This window comes from Sus scrofa, chromosome 13 (assembly GCF_054392235.1).
Source record: "Sus scrofa isolate SSC_HxYL_T2T_F1_AM1 chromosome 13, Sscrofa_HxYL_maternal_Yorkshire_Landrace_v2.0, whole genome shotgun sequence".
In the NCBI taxonomy this organism is placed as follows: Eukaryota; Metazoa; Chordata; class Mammalia; order Artiodactyla; family Suidae; genus Sus; species Sus scrofa.
In genome coordinates, this window is record NC_139395.1 from 106,760,077 (window position 1) to 106,776,810 (window position 16,734).

Below are 16,734 nucleotides of genomic sequence, written 5' to 3' on the forward strand. Positions count from 1 at the left end.
ACTATGACATGTTTATCAACATTTTTGACGTACTTCTCTATCTCCTTTTCTTTGTGCTGAGACTCCCTGTTCTCCTGTACACTGGAGATGACAGAATTATAATATATAATTCTTCATCTGCTCTATACAACATCACATAGAAATCATTTCCAGAATAACATACCATCAGCAGCAATGTGGTTATTGAAAATAGTTAAAAATTTTTTGCATGTGCTCTCCTATTTGCTTTCCATTTTTTAAATAAATTTTTTCCTTTGAAATAATTTTAGGGTTTCAGAAAATTTGCAAAGATAGTACAGAGAAATCCTATATACTTCTCACCCATTTCCCCCATTGATATCTTATATAACCATGATTCATTTCACAAAACTAAGAAACCAACATTAGTATATTACTTTTAACTAAACTCCATACTTTATTCTGATTTCACTGGTTTTTTTTTTCAGTAATGTCTTTTTCTCTTCCAAGATATTATCTAGGATGCCATTTTGTGTTTAATTGTCTGTCTCCTCTGACTGTGATACTGTTAGTTCAGAACTTTAAGAGCTTCCTGTAATCTGAAACCCAGTCTAATCTGAAACCTGCTTCTTAAATGGAGGGCATGGAGAAACCAAAGAAACTGGTAGACCACTCTAGATTGATAGATAACAAGTTTAATAAGCAAGGAAATTTAACTTCTGAGGCTTGTTTTATGTGGCCACAAGATGAGTAGATTTCTGCACTTGCCAGCCAGAATCTTTTATTGTTTTAAAATATAGTTGATTTAGAATGTTGTGTCAATTTCTACTGTACAGTGTACTGACCCATCCATTCATACACACACACACACACAGACACACACATACATTTTTTTCCTTGTACTATCTTCCATCATGTTCTGTCCCAAGAGATTGGATATAGTTTCCTGTGCTATAAATATTTTACAGAGACTTTACATAGAGGTTTTTTTGTTTGTTTGTTTGTTTGTTTTGTCTTTTAGCCTTGTCTAAGGCCACTCCCACGGCATGTGGAATTCCCAGGCTAGAGGTCTAATTGGAGCTGTAGTCACCAGCCCACACCAGAGCCACAGCAACGTGGGATCCGAGCCACATCTGTGACCCACACCACAGCTGGCGGCAACGCCAGATCGTTAACCCACTGAGCAAGGCCAGGGATCAAACCTGCAACCTCATGGTTCCCAGTCAGATTCGTTAATCACTGCGCCACGACAGGAACTCCTACACAGAACTCTTAACTGGGTTCGATAACATACACAGCCAACACAATTCTCATTACCACATTACTGCCTCAAGTCTGTATCCTTGCTGCAGCTTCTGAAAGCAGCAAAGGCAAATGGGAAGCATATTCCAAGGACAAGGGCCTAGGTGAGGAGTCTCCATTTATCAGGGCCCAGCTTGCAGGTGAAGCCAATAGTTACATCTTCTTGATAACTTTCTCCAACAGAGTTTCTCAGTCCTTGTTTTTCACAACCTTGACAGTTTTGAGGAGTACTAGTTAAGTATTTTGTAGAATGTCCCTCAATTTCAGTGTCTCATGTTTTCTCACAATAAGTCTGGACTATGGATTTTTGGAAGGAAGATTAGAGGTGAAATATTCTTCACGTCATCATATCAGGTAGGCGTACAATGCTATCAGCATAATTCACAACTGATACTGTTAACCTTATTCATTTGGCCAAAGTAGTTTGTGTCAAATGTCTATACTGTGAAGTTATGTTTTCCTCCATTTTTCCATTCTCTATTCTTTGGAAGCAAGTCATTAAGTCTAAGAGTGTGGAGAATTAAATTCCACCTCCTACAGGGAAAGATCTGCATCTTTTATTTGGATTTTTTTCAGTAAGGAAAATTTGTCTCTTCTTTCCCATTTGTTTATAAATTCATTCATTTACTTATTATCAGTAGAGACTCATATGTGTTTGTTTTGTATTTTGGATTATAAGCTAAGTACCATGTACTTATTTAAAATTGTTCAAACTTTGGTCATTGGCAGCTATTTCAGGTTGGCTCTTGTGTGCCTTTGACATGCCTCATCCTTTTGATTTTTGAGTGCTTCCTTATTTCTGGCACTGAAGAAGCTCCTGGCTTATTTTGTATTTATCCTTCCCCAGTCCAAGAATAAACCATTTCTTCAAGGATCCTTAGTTTCTTTTATTAGATAATGATATTTAGAAATAAACATCTGGGAGTTCCCATCATGGCACAGGGGAAATGAATCCTACTAGGAACAACGATCCCTGGCCTCTCTCAGTGGGTTGAGGATCCGCCATTGCCATGAGCTGTGGTGTAGGTCACTGATGTGGCACAGATCTAGTGTTGCTGTGGCTGTGGCCTAGGCTGGCAGCAACAGCTCTGATTAGACCCCTAGCCTGGGATCCTCCGTATGCTGTGGGTGTAGCCCTAAAAAGACAGAAAAGACAAAAAAAATAAGAAATATCTGGGGTGGGTATGCTCATTGCTGGTCTTTTTTATTTTATTATTTTTTTTTTTAGTAGTAATTGTACTCTAGCTACATTTTCAGAGCATGTAGACATTATATGCTATACTCTCTCATGCTCACATTTGTTCTTAATTGCACATGTAAATGTGTACTTAATGTTCACTACCAGTTTTTGTTTTGATGTCTCTCCAGTAATTTGGCTGTCTGATCCTTTCTCAGTGTGTGATGCCTTCACATTAACATTCCAAAGGAAGAAGTCATTGGGATATTTCTTGTGTTCTTGGATATTTACAGTAGTTTCTCTTCAGCTGCTATATTTGAAATTAAATCCTACTGAATAGAAAATCATTTACACATATGTTTATATGTATATACACATGTATATATATATATAATTTTCTTTTGGCCTAAAAATTGCTATAAAATATTTGAAGACTTCTGATTTTTCTTTATAAGTTATTTGGTCTTTTTTCCTTACTGTGTAAGAGATTATTTTTTTCTTTAAAGTCTAATAATTTTTACTAGCCTATGTCTTAGTGTTGGTTATTCTGGTTCAATTTTTCCCAGGTATAACATTTATTTTATCAATATCTAGTTCAAATATATGTGTATATATATATATTACTTATTTATTTATTTATTTCAGGGACATCTTAAATTATGGTTTTTACTAATTGGTGTATTCCCTTGTTTTTCTTTATTTCATCATATCTGTATTGGGTATTCTTTCCCTGTGTTCATCATTTGTTGGTTTTAAAACATTTTAATATCATACATGATTTCTTCACATTTACTTTTTTCATATTTATGTGCTATAAAGTTCACTGTATTTGGTGTACAGTCCAGTGTGTTTTGACAGATACATACCATTGTGTAGATTTCTTTACAATGAGGCACATAACAACTTCATCATCCCCAAAATATTTCCTCCTCTTGCCCTAGCTTCTCACGGTTATTGACTTATTTTCTGTCTCTGTGAATTTACCTTTCCTAGAGTATCATATAAATGGAATCATACAGTATGTAGCCATTAAATTATTTTCTATTTTAAACTTTTTCCTAATTTTCAAGCTATATTTCTCCTGTGACATTATCTTTATTCTCTGTTCTCCCTCATGTCTATGCTAGTCTGGTCTTCATTTTTGAAATGGTGTTTTATGTTGTTTTCTGAATTATTTCTTGAGTGTTATTAACTTTTGAATTTTTATAATTCTAATTTATGTTGCTCTTTCACATTGTAGATCATTGTCATAATAGCTTTGGGTAAATTTAAAACATTAGGGTAGAGGTTTCCTCTGCTCTGTGGACAAATTTTTCTGTTATGCTGTCATTGCATGTAGAGAGGTTTGTCTGGTTCTTACTATGCTTGTTCTTATATTAATTCTGAGTGATATTTAACTCTAGTCATTTTCTGATGCTCATTTTACATGAAATTACATATCTGAAGTTTTAGAAGGGAAGGAATTTTACATTTTCTCTAACTTTATGACTCTTGAACTCCCTCTTCTGTTGCTCTTGTGAAATATTTCATAGCTTCCAACTCTTTCATCTGCATCATCTTTTTCCCTCTCCTGCTCAATTTGGGTTTTATTCCCAGCAGTGTCTTCTCATTATGGAGCTCCGTCCTGGAAGAGGCACTGATTGATTAGTGTTGGGGGTAGTAGGGTTCAGACTATTTCATCTTCTTAAAATCTAATTGCAGGTAACTAGTACTTACCTATTAATAGGTTGTACAAATTCCTGCCAGTTTCAGCTGTTTTCCAGATTTCTTGCTAAGATTTCTCGTGAATATGTATTAGACAGTCCTTAGTCCATCAAATGCTCTGTTGCTTTCCTCTGCTTCCTTCTGCACAGATGCTGATGCCACACAGGCCTTGGAGTAGGTGGTGGATTGTTCTCAGCATCCATACTTGGAGATTTGAGTGAATACTTTATACGGTGGTTTATATTTTGCTTCATGTTATGCTGTCTATAGATTTTTTACTTTATTATCCAAGTTTCTCTGAGTTCTCAGGGAGGTTCAGGGATTTTCAAAGGTTAAGGATCCACAGTGGAGGATTTTAACTTATTTTTTCAGTAACTGATGGACATTAATCACTAGAGAAGATGTCAATAACATAACTAATAAAAATGATTTAATTTACAAATATTAAGCCTAGTAACAAGTAAATGTCATAGTACACATGAAACATTGAAAATACTATTCACCATAAAGCAATTATTATCAAATTTATTTATTTATTTTTAAAAATTGTATGGCTCTACCAGTGGCATATGGAAGTTCTCAGGCCAGGGATTGAATCTGAGCCATAGCTGTGACCTACACCACAGTGGTGGCAATGCCAGATCCTTTAACCCATTGCACTGAGGTGGGGAGAAAAACCCCAAGCTCTGCAGTGACCCAAGCCATTGCAATTGGATTCTTACACCACTGTGCCATGGCAGGAACTCCCAATTATTATCAAATTTAAAGTTATTAAAACCATGTAGGAATATTCTCTGACTACAGTGGTTATGTTAGGAGCTAATAACATGGTAATTAGAAAATCCAAGATGTTTGAAAGTAATAAACAGGTAACTAAATAACATATGTTCAAAAAGATAGTTCACTATAGAAATTAGAAATGCTTTGAATTGAATGATACTGAAAAATATATATATCAAGACTTGTGGGGAATTCCCATAAGAAACAGGAAATTAAAACATAAAATTCATGCTCTGTATCCTCTTGGAAAGTAATTCATTATATTTGTAATATCAGGATAATCTCTCTGAGGGCAAAACCAAAGACTATATTGATGCATATGATTAGCTCGTGATGGTTAATTAAAGGAGCTAAAATACGGGAACCAGCCTAACTTTTCTGTGAATAACTTGATTTAGGATATTGAGATACATTCCATGGATGTAGAGAACAGATACTGTCTTTGCTTGATGAAAAATAAGAAAGAAGCACAGTCCCTGAAGGCTATTTAGATAATGGTAGATGTATATACCATCGTAGGAACCCTGCTAACTACTATACATTACTATACATTAAAATAATTCTGAATTTTTTTTGGCCACACCTATGGCATATGGAAGTTCCCAGGCCAGGGATCAAACCTGTGTCACAGCAATAACCCAAGCTGCAGCAATGACAATGTCAGATTCTTAGCCAATTGAGCCACAAGGGAACTTCCAAAATAGTTTTGAATTTGACTGGAATCCAGAACAAAACTGGCATGCATACATGATTTTGGAGGTATTCACTACTCAGACACTTGCAGATGAAACCAAGAACTGCCATCCAGTGGTGTCTTTCAGATTCAAGATCAAAATCTACTTGACGTAATAACAAAGTATTGCTTTTTTGAAGAACAGTTGCTAGTCTATTTTTGGGCTTTGGTGCAGACAGCTTCCATTACAGAAATCTAGTAGATAATCATAAAGCTGAGATACTTTTTGTGCCATAGGTAATATCAGAGAAATTTCCTAAATATGGGGCAGTAGAGCATAGCTCTTTGATGACATGGAAATTATATATACAGGACATGTCTGGAGACATTCACAATAGCCAATTCATGGAAACAATCTAAATGTCCATTGACAGATGGATGAGTATAGAAGATGTAGTACATATACACAATGGAATATTACTCAGCCATAAAAAAGAGCAAAATAATGCCATTTGCAGCAACATGGATGGAACTATAGACTCTCATACTAAGTAAAGTAAGTCAGAAAGAGAAAGACAAATACCATATGATATCACATATGTGGAATCTAATACATGGCACAAATGAACCTATCTAAAGAAAAGAAACAAACTCATGGACATGGAGAACAGACTTGTGGGTGCCAAAGGAGAAGGGGAGGGAGTGGGATGGACTGGGAGTTTGGGGTTAATACATGCAAACTATTGCCTTTGGAATGGATAAGCAATGAGATCCTGCTGTACAGCAGAGAGAACTATATCTACTGACTTGTGATAGAACATTATAGAAAATAATATAACAAATGTGTGTGTATATATATGTGTATATGACTGAGTCACTTTGCTGTACAGCAGACATTGACAGAACACTGTAAATCAAGTCTAAAAAATGTTTAAAAATTAAAAATAATAAAATAGTTTTAAATAATAAATATTGTTTAAAAAGCAAAAAAATTAAATACAAAATAATAATATTCAATAGTTAATATTGTTTAAAATAAAATGGGTTTATTATTAATCAAAATCTTAAATTGTTTAAAATTTTAAAAAAGATTTGCCCAAAAGTATATACTGCTTTTTTAGTTGGATTCTTTATTTTGTTATTGATTTGTAGCTGTTACTTATATATTTTGGATACCAGTCCTTTTGCAAGATACATGATTTGCAAATATTTTCTTCCATTCCATAAGTTGCCATTTTACTCTGATTTTTTTTCCTTTATTATGGAGAAAGTTTGATGTGGTCCCTCCTATGTTTGCTTTTGCTGCTTGTGCTCTTGTTTTAAAATCCAAAAAAAAATCATTGCAAAGACCAGTGTCAGGGAGCTTTTCTTCTGTGATTTTTTTATAGGAGTTTTACAGTTGCAGGTATTAAGTTTAAATTTTTAATCCATTTTGAGTTGATTTGTGTGTATGTTGTAAGATAGGAATCCAATTTCCTCCTTTTGCATGTGGAAATCTAATATTTGAAAGCACTATTTGTTGAAGAAACTACCCTTTTTGCACTATGTCATCATGGCACCCTTGTCAGTGACTAGTTGATTGTACACACATGGGTTTATTTCTGGGCTTTCTGTTCCATTGGTTTATATGTTTTTCTTGATGCAAACCATGCTGTTTTAATTAGCATAACTTTGCTATATATTTTGCAATCAGGAAATAGGATGCTTTCAGCTTTTTTCTTTTTCTCCCTAGATTGCTTTGGCTGTTATGGGTCTTTTATTGTTACATGTGAATTTTAATATTATTGTTCTGTTTCTATAAGGAATTCCATTGAGATTTTGATGGGAATAGCACTGACTCTATAGATCACTTTGGGTAGTATAGACATTTTAACAGTATTAACTCATTCAATCCATGAACACAGTGTATCTTCCTATTTATTTGATTCTTCCTTAATTTCTTTGATGATGTTTTCAAGCAGATTTCAGTGTATAAGTCTTTCACCTCCTTAGTTAATTTTATTGCTAAATATTTTATCCTTTTTGATGCTATTAAATGGGATTATTTTCTTAATTTTATTGTCAGATTGTTCATTCTTAGTATATAGAAACACAACTGATTTTTGTATGGTGATTTTGTAACCCGCAGCTGTACTAAATTTGAAGGTTTTTTGGAAGAGGTTTTAGAGTTTGCTAATAAGATAATCGTATGGCCAACAGGTATATGAAAATATGCTCTATATCACTAATCATCAAAGGAAAATCAAAACCACAATATCACCTCATACCTATTTTGATGGCTATTATCAAAAAAACAAAAGACAAATGTTAGCAAGGATGTGGAAAAACTGGAACCCATGTACACTGTTAGTGAGAGTGCAAAATGGTGCAGTTGCTGTGGAAACAGTATGGAAATTCCTTTAAAAAATTAAAAATAGGAGTTCTTGTCTTGGTGCAGCAGAAACAAATCCTACTAGGAACCATGAGTTTGTGGGTTTGATCCCTGGCCTTGCTTAGTAGGTTAAGGATCTGGCATTGCCCATGAGCTGTAGTGTGGGTCACAGATACAGATCAGATCTGGTATTGCTGTGGCTCTGGCATAGGCCAGCAGCAACAGCTCTGATTCAACACTTAGCCTGGGAACCTCCATATGCCACCGATGCAGCCCTAAAAAGACAAAAAAATAAAAATAAAAATAAAAATAGGAGTTCCTATTGTGGCTCAGCAGAAATGAATCTGCCTACTATCCCTGAGGATGTGGGTTTGATCCCTGGCCCTGCTCAGGGGATTGAGGATCCAGCGTTGCAGTGAGCTGTGATGCAGGTCACAGATGCAGCTCAGATCCCACATTGCTCTGGCTGTTAGGCCAGCAGCTGTAGCTCCAATTCCACCCCTAGCCTGGAATTTCCATATGCCACACCCAACAAATAAAATTAATTAAAGAAACAAAAGAAAGTTAATTAACAAACAAAAAATATTAAAAATAAAACCTACCATATGGTCTGGCATCCCACCCCTGGTTATATATTACTTGAAACCGGGATCTTGAAAAGGTATCTGCACTCCTAGGTTCATTGCAGCATTATTCACAATAGTCAAGATATAGAAACAACCCACATCCATCTACAGATGAATGGATAAAGAAAATGTGGTTATATATAAAATAGAATGTTATTCTTTCTTTAAAAAGAAGGAAATCTTGTTTTTCACAACAATAGGGATGGACCTTAGAGACATTATGCTAAGTGAAATAAATCAATGACAGTTGGACAAATACTACATGAATCTTCTTATATGAGTAAGTGTAAAATAGCCAACCTTACAGAAGCAGAGAATAGAAGAGTAGTTGCTAGAAGATGGGTGCGGGGGAAATGGGAGGTGTTGTTCAGCAAGTATAAATGTATAGTTAAACAAGACAAATTAAGTTCTAAGAATCCGTTGTATGACATAGTACCTATAGTTTAAAACATGGTATTGTCAGGAGTTCCTGTCATGGCTCAGAGAGTAATGACCCCAACTAGTATCCATGAGGATGAGGGTTCAGCCCTGGCTCCACTCAGTGGGTTAACGATCTGGTGTTGTCATGAGCTGTGGTATAGGTGGCAGACATGGTTCAGATCCTGTGTTGCTGTGGCTGTTGTCTAGGCCTGCAGCTTCAGCTCCAATTTGACCCCTAGCCTTGGAACCTCCCTATGCTGTGGGTGAGGCTCTAAAAAGACAAAAGATAAAAAACAAACAACAACAAAAAATACCATGGTGTTGTCCACTTAAAAAAATTGCTAAAAGGGTAGATCTCATTTTAAATATCCTTATCACGTGCACGCGCACGCGCGCACATACACACACACACACACACACACACACAAGCAAAAGGACACAAGGAAATACTTGGTGGTAATGGTTATGTTTATCACCTTTAATGTGATAAAGGTATCACAGGTATGTGAATAGGTCCAAACTCATCAAATTGCATATAAATATGTGCAATTTTTTGGTATTGCAACTATACCTCAGTAAAGCTGTCAGAAACAGATGCAACTTTACCATTGAATGCACTGCTTTTTTCTCCTGACCTTTACACTCCCCACCATGCTATCTCTACTCAGTATTTTCTCATAGAAGAGAAAGAAGGTGATTCTCTTTAACACCTTTTGAAGGCCTGCCTTGAGTAATTTTTTTCTGTTTGCTTTTTTAGGGCTACATCTGCAGCATGTGGAAGTTCTCAGGCTAGGTATCGAATCAGAGCCACAGCTGCCGGCCTGTGCCACAGTCACAGCAATGCCATGTCTGCTACCTACACCACAACTCATGGCAGTGGCAGTGCTGGATCCCTGACCCACTGAGCAAGGCCAGGGATCAAACACTCATCCTCATGGGTACTGGTTGGATTCATTTCCACTGTGCCACAAAAGGAACTCCACATACATTTTTTTTAATAGTACTGTTTTTCAAAAACAGGTATGTGGCCCAGGCGGACAGTGGGCAGGGATGGACCACACAATTCTTGTATATGTATAAACTGTGCTCCTTTAAATCTTAACATTCTGGAGTTCCCATTGTGGCTCAGTGGTTAACGAACCCAGCTAGCATTCATGAGGATGTGGGTTCTGTCCCCAGCCTTGCTCAGTGGGTTAAGAATCCAGTGTTGCCTTGAGCTGTGGTGTAGGTCGCAGACATAGCTCAGATTCTAAGTAGCTGTGGCTGTGGTGTAGGCTGGTGGCGATAGCTCCAATTGGACTCCTGCCCTGGGAACCTCCATATGCTGCGAGTGTAGCCCTAAAAAAGACAAGACCAAAAAAAAAAAAAAAAAATCTTAAAATTCTGCTTAGAATGACTAATTTGTGCATTATCTATTTTGCCCATTTGCAAAATTATAAAAAGATTGTTTCATAAAGATCAAAGGAAATAAGACTTGGACACTCATTATTCAGAATATCTTCTTCCAACTTCTCTTTCTGCACTATATAAACATGGCCTTTCCCAGTCTTACCACAAGTCTGAACGGCCTTATTCTTAAATGACTTATATTAAAATATTGAATTTCCAGTTACCTCAGCCCCTCTGTCTAGGCAGCATCATGGAGAGATGAAATACATAGTATGGGTTCAGATGTACCTGGGCTTGAATCTTGATTGTGTCCCTTTCTCACTTTAATAACAACAATATTAATAAAATGAACAGTAGTAATAACATTAACTATGATGTTACTGTTTTTTAATGGCTACCTATGTGTCGAAACCTGTGTGCTAAGCTCTCTTTTTTTCTGATGTGTATTCTTTTTAATTGAAATACTGTGTTAGTTTCAGGTATACAGCAGAGTGATTCAGCTATATGTGTATTTTTTTTCAGATTCTTTTAAATATAATTCCCTGTGAAATACAGTAAGTTCTTATTGTTTATCTATTTTTTTAATGTAGTAATGTGTATATATTAATCCCGAATTTATCCTCCCCCCTTTCTGCATTGGTATCCACAAGTAATTTTGTTTTGTATGCCTGCAATCTATTTCTGTTTTGTAAATAAATTCATTGATATTATGTTTTAGATTCCACATGTAAGTGAAATATAATATTTGTCTTTCTTTGTCTGACTTAGTTCACTCAGTGTGATAATCCCTAGGTCCATCCATGCTGCTGCAAATAGCAATATTTCAATCTTTTTATGGTTGAGTAATATTCCATTGTGTGTGTGTGTGTGATTGTGTATAATATATACAATGAACTATATATATGGAATATATATACAATGCAATATATTCAGTGTATGTGTGTGTGTGTATATATACATTTATATATATATATCTCTAGTATATCTAGATACATACATATACACACACACATACATATATACCACATCTTTAATCTATTCATCTGTTGGTGGATGCTTAGGTTGCTTCCATGTCTTGACTGTTGTAAATAGTGCTACTATGAACATTGTGGTACATGTATCTTTTAGAATTAGAGCTTTTCTCTTTTCCAGATATATGCCTAGGAGTGGGATGCATCATATGATAGCTTTATTTTTAATTTTTAAGGAACCTCCATACTGGTTTCCATGGTAGCTACACTAATTTACATTCCCACTCATACAGTGTAGGAGGTTCCCTTTTCTCCACACCCTCTCCATATTTAGTATTTGTAGATTTTTTGATGATGTATGCTGAGCTTTCTAATTTCATTATCAAATTTAACCCAGAGAGTAACCATGAAAGATAAGTATTAGCATGCCTGTACTCTAGATGAAGTAATTGTGTCAAGAACCTTTATTATGATCATAATCTCGCAATTATGTAAATTTCAGTTACCTCATCTATAAAATGCTCAAAATAATATTACAATGCAGTATTTTATTGTAGTTTTGTTTTAGACTGCCAAGCACATTTATTATGTGGAATAAGATGTAATGGAGGTTTATTTGGCTCTCTGGTCTTGATTTTCTTTAGAACTCAAGTTCCCTGCTTTCTAACACTGTTGGGCTGGAACTCATCTTTCTGAAAATGCTTTTTATGATTGCTGATCTTAATATTCTTTCATCATATTGCTTCTGAAATTATTGTGTTAAAAATCTCAAGTTTCTAAATTTTTAGTGTTTCTAAAAATTTAGAAACTTGAGATTTTTAACACAATAACAGAAAAAATAGACAGAAAAAATAGACCTTAAAGATGAAGAATTAAATTTTCATATTCCATTTTCCCTAGAGAATTAAATTTATAGATATCTATGTATTTCTATTCATTGTGGCATGTTTTAGACATTTTATCCTGAGTTTAAGAATTAAATTTTGTTGACATTATACTTAAGTCAAAAAGAGATGTTTTGTATTGCATTCTGAGGTATAATTGACTTAACCATATTATGTTAGTTTCAGTTGTACAGCATTGTGGTTTGACAATGTATACATTGTGAAATGGTCACCACAATAGGTCTAATTACCATCTGCAAAGTTAATACAATGTTATTGGTTATATTCTCCATACTTTACATTGCACATCATAACTTATAATTGCAGAGGAAACAAAAGCAAAAATAAACAAATGGGGCTACATCAAACTAAAGTTTCTGCACATTGAAGGAAACCATTAACAAAATAAAAAGAAATCTACTGAAAGGGAGAAAATGTTTGCAAATCCTATATTCAAAAAGAGGTTTAATATCCAGAGCATATAAAGTACTCACATAATGCAATAACCAAAAATACCCCAAGCAATTAAATTATAAAAGGGGTAGAGAATCTGAATAGATATTTTTACACTTTTTATATTTGCTGAAGTTTTTATCTCTTCCAAAATTATATCCTATTTTTTTCCCCACAAGAGGATCTACTAGAAAAACACTTAGAAACAAATTAAGATGCATTCATAGTACTTTAGGTGATTAGGAAACGTGAGGTTGTCCAAGCTTAAGGGCTTCTTTTCTTGGTGTCCATATTTCCCTTGGCAAGTTGAAGTAAGACTTCCAAAACTTTTATTTCATTTCTGCAATAACATGTTCTCAGTTAAAAACATTTCACTGATATCTTTGTACAACTTCATATTCCCCAGTTGCTTATTTAGATTTTTCACCTCCAGCAACTGGGAGTAAGAATTCACCATCCCATTCTTGCCAGATCTAAGTTAGAACTATTTAAATAAAAGTGTTTTCAGAATAGAAAGAGACTCACAGACTTTGGAGAACTTATGATCACTGAAGGGGAAAGTGTGGGGATGGGGACAGGTGGACTGGGAGTTTTGAGACTGGCATATGCACACTAAGTATATGGAATGATTGGCCAAAGGGACCTGCTGTGTAGGCCCCAATACTCAGTGATAATCAATGTGGGAAAAGAATATGAAAGAGAATGGACATGTGTACATGTATAATGAATCACTTTGTTGTACAGCAGAAATTATCACAACATTGTAAATCAACTATACTTAAATAAAAACTAAAAATGAAAGAGTGTATTCATAGAGGCAGGGCAGTATATGTTGTGATTCTTAACATTATAGAAAAGGCAGTGTTAGAATAATTTGAGATTTTAAAAAAATCTCTATGGTTACCGCACCCTCTTAATTTCACATTAAAGTTTGATGCACTGTTAAGAGATACTTAAGTTCTTAGTTGAATATGACTCCCACTGTGAATCATCACTACTAATGGAATCCTATATACTTTAACTCCATTGAGGCTGAAGGAAGATAGAAAGCCACTGACGTTAAAAGAAAAAGGAGAAATTTACGTAGTTTTACACCCTGATTCTTAGCAGAAGAGTCAAGGAGTTCCTGCTGTGGCACGACAGGATCAGCAGCGTCTCAACAGCACCAGGACACGCGTTTGATCCTTGGCCCGGCACAGGGTTAAAGGATCTGGTGTTGCTGCAGCTGCAGCAGAGGTCACAACTGTGACTCAGTTCTGATCCCTGGCAGGGTGGCCAAAAAAGAAAAAAAGGAAAGAGAAAAAAAAAAGGGTTAAGAACTAGGAAAGATTATGGTTATTTAACAGAGCTCTGCTTACTTCATGACCATGAACAAAGTCCTTATTCCTCCCTATTCTTCATTTTCCTCATTAACAAGAATTGGTAATATAATACAGAACTCATAGAGTACTTATAAAAATTGAATGAAAAAACTGTTGTAAAGCCCATAGTACAGCTCCTGGCATACTCATGGGCAATCTTCACACATTACTTCACTTTAGTCGGAATCTTAAAAAGTCATTTCATTCTGTCTACTACTCTTCCCAAGTGAACACATACACAGAAAACATGTTAAAAAGGAGGATTATTGCAAGGCAAGAATTGTACTAGGTACTTTTCTGAGAGGAAAATAGTCAAAGTTTTTAAGGGCTAGAAAGAAAGTGAATAATGGTTCTTAGAGGTAATGGTATTTAATGATTAATTAACTATTGAAAAGTAGCTAAACAATTAGGGCACATGAGTCCATAGATCTGTATGCTATTGATTAAAACAAGTCGCATTATTCCTTGGTCGGAAAAAATCTTCAACCACCTTCAGAAAGGATCTTACCTATCAAAGTTATCAAGGTCACAGTTCTTTTAGAGGATTGGCAATGGTACAGTTGATATGAAGTACAGCATTTAGCAAGTAATGATGTAAGTTGAAATTTTTCATCTTATACCACCCTTCTTTCCGTGCAGGAAGCCCCTTAGCAACGAGGAAGGAAGTGGTCATCCAACTTCTAGACAGTAAACACACACGCACACACACACTCATACACTTACAATGCTCAACCAATAAAAATCAATGCAATTAATCAGTAGCAAATAGAATACTACCAGCCACAGTTGTATATTAACTGAGATAGAACTTGATGTATGAAAGAATAGTTGATTTGACTGAGAGATTTCCCTAAAAAATTTTATTTACTCCATCTCCTTCAGTCCTCTTTATTTTAAAAGAATTTTGACTGGAAAGTGTTGCTGTTAGTAACTTACCAACTCATCAGTCTTTCCAAAATATATGGCTCATTGTAACCTTTGCCATAAACCTTTACAATTTGCACACTATTATTCATCTCTTATATTTATCTTGCTTCATGAAATATTTTGTAACCTTTTGAAGAATTCCTTTAGCCCCCCACTCCCCTCTTCAAGAGAGAGTGTTGACTTAAACATATGTTCTCTAAAAATATGAGCCTTTTGAAACCAGAAAACAGTTATTTTCATCTTTGCATTCCCAGAACCTAATACCATTTTGATCACATAGAAGGCAGGTACATTGATGTTGGCTACTGGAGAAGGATTTGGATGATCTTGAGAGAATGGAGCCTGCTTAGAATAACAAATGCAGAAATGGAAAAGAAAGTTGATCATCGTGAGCAAGTCAGAGAATTACTGAGCACCACGATCATGTTCGAGATCATCGTAGTTTTTCTCCCTAGGATTTATGAGTAAACTGTAGAAGTATAAAATTATCATAGGCGTTCTATGAGGAAAAAAAATCACATTATGTCATTTGTTCTCATTATTATTTATTATTATTTTGATTTTGTTTTTTTTTAGTTGAACTCTTTTTTAAATATGATCTTTTGTCAAATGCATATTAGCCAGAACTGATGTGCTGTCAAGTAATTGCAGTGTTGGTTAAACTTTAGGTCAGATGCCTTATTGCCCTATATACCAAAATCCTCTCAGTTTTCTTTCATTTTTTTTTTTTTAGGGCCACGCCCGTGGCATATGGTCGAATCTGAGCTGAAGCTGCTAGCCTACACCATAGCCACAATAGTGCCAGATCCAAGCAATATCTGCAACCTACTCTGCAGCTTGTGGCAACACCAGATCCTTAACCCAGTGAGTGAGGCCAGGGATTGAACCTGCGTCCTCATGGATACTAGTCAGGTTCATTACTGCTGAGCCACACTGGGAATTCCTCACTTTTCTTGAATTATTTATTCTTCCCCAAATAAATCTGTGTCCTAGATGAAACAGTATGGAAAGAGAAGCTGATGCCAGTACTTGCTCAGTGCTGAGTTACAGAGAAAAGACAAATACAGATAGGTAAAGAGGGGTACATACAAGTCCTGAAAGTTCAAGAAATTGTTCAGATAAAATTAAACAGTGACACTACATGGATGTAATAATCCATAATGCTATGGATCTCCACTTCTCATTAATTTGCAGAGATTCAGGTATAAAGACCTCAGAGCAAGAAGATCTCAGCTATAATGATAGCTTTGGAAATGGTAGCTAAAGTGATAAATGATGTGACTTCAGGAAAGAAAGATAGTCTCTCATAATATTAGTTCTTACATTCCAGGGTTGATATGATGATATGAGAATTAATACAGTCATACAGTACTTTAAGCTTTACCTGAAATTTATTTGCTTTTTATGAAAATTCTTATGGAGTTTGAGGAACTGAACCCTTGGGTCACTTAGCAATCCAAACTACCCATAATTTGTGATGCCTCTGTTTTAAAAGATAGTTTCCAGGTCTTATGAATCATAACTACTTCTGTCTAGAAGTCCATTTTTTAGGTCTCTTTGGCTAGCACTAGTCCCATAACATCACTTAACGGCAAGAGAAGGGATGTAAAAATCATAGAGGCACATGGATATTCAGGGTAGAGTAACGTTTCTGACATTTGCTACTTGGCTTTGTATGACCTACGTAATTGTTTATCTGTAATCTGAGGCTAATTAAAGACTAGGACAAGTGAGGTAT

The 16,734-nt window shown here is 35.4% G+C and overlaps 1 protein-coding gene across 1 annotated transcript in view; it reads left to right on the top strand.

Moving 5' to 3' along the window:
* The window catches only part of LOC146397537 (uncharacterized), a 462,781-nt gene that overhangs the window by 345,719 nt on the left and 100,328 nt on the right, over positions 1 to 16,734 (top strand). The window lies entirely within an intron of this gene.